The sequence below is a fragment of the Sciurus vulgaris genome (assembly GCF_902686455.1).
Source record: "Sciurus vulgaris genome assembly, chromosome: X".
Lineage (NCBI taxonomy): Eukaryota > Metazoa > Chordata > Mammalia > Rodentia > Sciuridae > Sciurus > Sciurus vulgaris.
This window is the reverse complement of record NC_136471.1, coordinates 74,580,195-74,583,650: the sequence shown is the minus strand read 5'-3', so window position 1 is coordinate 74,583,650 and position 3,456 is coordinate 74,580,195.

Sequence of the window (3,456 nt, the reverse complement as noted above, 5' to 3'; positions counted from 1 at the left end):
ACATTCCTATGTATGTATATGAAGGTATCACAGTGACTCTCACCATCAATGTACACCCACCAGACACTAATTTTAAAAAGTCTATAAGTAAATACCAGGAGATCAGTAAAGTGGATGAAAAGGAACAGAGATTTGGAGGAAGGGAGGGGTTGGGTAAGTACTGCCGATTGAATTAGTACAAATTATATTCCATGCTTTTATAATTATGTCAAAATGAATTCTATTGTCATGTGCAACTAAAAAGATCCAAAAAATTAAAAATTTCCACTTTTAGGTATTCTGTTATAGTATCACAAAATGAACTAAGGCAGACACCATTCTTTCTTCCCTCAATGCCCTGGATGTATTTTTGTGGATCCATTCATCCAACAAATACTATGTCTCTTGTTTTAGTCAACTTCTTTTGCTGCTGTGATTGAAAGGTGTGACAAGAATGATTTTAGAGGAGGAAAAGTTTATTTGGGGACTTACAGTTTCAGACATCTCATTCCAGAGACAGCCAGCTCCATTCCTTGGGGCTTGAGGTGAGACAGAACACCATGGTTGAAGAGTGTGGCTGAGGGAAGCAGCTCACATGATGATCAGAAAGCAGACAGACTCCACTCACAAAAATACAAAATATATACCCCAAAGGCATGCCCCCAATGCCCACTTCCTCCAGTCACACCCTAAATATCTTCAGTTACCATTCAATTAATCTCTATTTGTTCACTGATTGGATTAAGGTTTTCTTAACCCAGTCATTTCACCTCTGAATGTTCTTGCGTTGTCTCACACATGAGCTTTTGGGGGACACATTGCATCCAAACCATAACAACTCCCCTTTAATATATGTCAACCAATGTGATCCTTGGATCTCTATATTTTTTGCTTTAATGTTTTTTAATGTTTTCAAATTTGTTCTGGGCCGGGGAGATAACTCAGTTGGTAGAGTGCTTGCCTTGCAAGCACAAGGCCCTGGGTTCAATCCCCAGCACTGCAAAAAAAAAAAAAAAAATTGTTCTAATTAGTTACACATAACAGTAGAATGCATTTTGACACATCATACATGACTGGAGTATGACTTCTCATTCTTCTGGTTGTACATGCTGTAGAATCACAGTGGTCATATAATCATATATGTACATAGGGTAATAATATCTGATTCATTTTACTATTCTTCCTATCCCCATACCCCCTCCCCTCCCTTCATTCTCCTATGCCTAATCCAAAGTACCTCTATTTATTACTATGGTCTTTTTCATAATTGTTGGTTTTATTGTAACAATATAGCTTACTAGATGAGTGTCTTGTAAGAAGGTACTGTGCATTATTCATCAGTATATATCTAGGCTTAGTCACATATGGTCACAGTTCTGAATAGACTTATCAACAAATATTGGGGATTGAATGAAAAATATAATGAGATACATAGTGTATATAAGAAATGAGGAGCTGGGGATATAGCTCAGTGTTAAGAGCACTTGCCTAGCACATGTGAGGCCCTGGGTTCCATATCCAGCACCACAAAAGGAAGAAAGAAAGAAAATAGAAAGGGAAATGAGGAACAGAAAGAGGAAAGAAAATATAAACACAAACGGAATACAAACCCCACTAAGGATAAAAAGATGGTGCCACATCAAAGGTAGAATACCAAAAGGGAAGTACTCGTAATACCCAAAATTCCCTTTGCAAAATAAATTACAGTGTCAACACTCAGATGAGAATATGTCTACTACATTTGTTTAAGTGGAATATTACAAAATGGAAATTTAAATAATTCCTTATTATGTTTGCATTAATTGTATGTAAAGACCTGTCTTATGTGCTCTGACCTCAGTATGTCTAATTACCAGCTGCAGAACATCTAAACACAATTTTAAGGCTTTCTACTCAATCATTTTAAAGCCACTATTATCCTCCAAAGCAAAGAATTGACTATAAATTTCTGCAGTTCATTATTCAACACAGAGACACAGCAATGTTGATATCAGTGTGCATTACACTCCCCATCAACTTCTAGGTCTTTGATCGTTGTGACATTGTCACCTACTGACTAGTGATTACTATGGCCTATAGATCATGTGGCTTTTAATACAGTGGCTTGAGTTTTTCAATGTATAATAAAGGTATACATATATATTCTGTTTTAAGTCAAAAAAAGAGAATGTCTTAAGTAGGATAACAAAATAACATCTAGCCCTATCATCAATCTCAGGTCTACTTTATGGGGCCCATTTTGCCTAGCATATTGCTACTCAATGTGACATAAACCCTGGCATACTAGCACAGCAGAAATGAGTTCTAAAAGAAGAAAAATATAAAAGTCCTTCCTTTTAGAAATTAACACATTTTATTCTGACTCACTGGTTTTTCTTACTTGTTTCTCAAAGGATTAGAAATTTTGAACTCCTAAAACACATTCAGAAGTGTTGGCACTCCCAGGCCTATATGCCTCATTACTCTGTATAGGGTTGCAAGGCCAACTTTCCTTCCTTGTTCTTCAAGATATAGTAGATTTTATCTGTGACTTCTCTTGAGGAGGTCTATTCCATATTCTTCAGGTTGTGTTCATTTAGAAGACATTCCTGCTTTCAAATGTGTCAGCAATTTTTTGTTGCTGTTCAAGAAGTCTGAAATATGGTCCCTGGCAGTGTTGAAGGTTCATGCTGGGCTCTGACTTTCATTTGGGCTGCAGGTGGCATCAGAGACCAGTCCATAGTTTCTCTACACAGTTGCCTTATCAAGAGCAAATAAAAGCATAGTATCTTAGTCCATTTGTGCTGCTGTAACAAAACACCTGAGACTGGGCAATTTATAAACAATTGAAATTTATTTTTCACAGTTTGGAGAGTAGGAAGTTCAAGACAAAGGTGCCAACTGGTGAGGGCTTAGTCTCTCTGCTTCCGAAATGGAGCCTTTCTTGCTACATCTTTCAGAAAAGGAACATTGTGTTGTTGCATGGCAAAAGGGGTGAAAAGGAGTGAACACCATCCAATCACACCCTTTTATAAGGGCACATAACCCTGTTAGTGAGGGCTCTGCTCCATCAACTTTCAAAGGCCACGCATCCAACTATAGTTGTACTGGTGATTAAGTGTCATAAATTTTGGAGGCGATAAAAGCATTCAAACAATAGCACCTGGTTTGTGTAAATTGAGCAGCTCTCTTAGGTTAGATTATATTCCACACTAAATAACTGACTTCAGAATAACTACAAGTTAGGCATTTTTGTTCCCATTTAGTATTTGTAATAAAGGTGAGACCCTGTTTAAAAAGAGGAAACAGAATTAGTATTAGGATTCCAATCTATTACCAGTAGGTATTATGGATATTGTGTGACATTTCCTGAATTTTCCTTCCTAAGAAGCAAATCTGTTCACCAGCTACAAGAGCAGCAACTGCCTGGTAGCACTAGCTTCCTACAGCACCTTTGGGAGTACTGAAGCTATAGCTGATTGCAGAATGGAGGTGGGA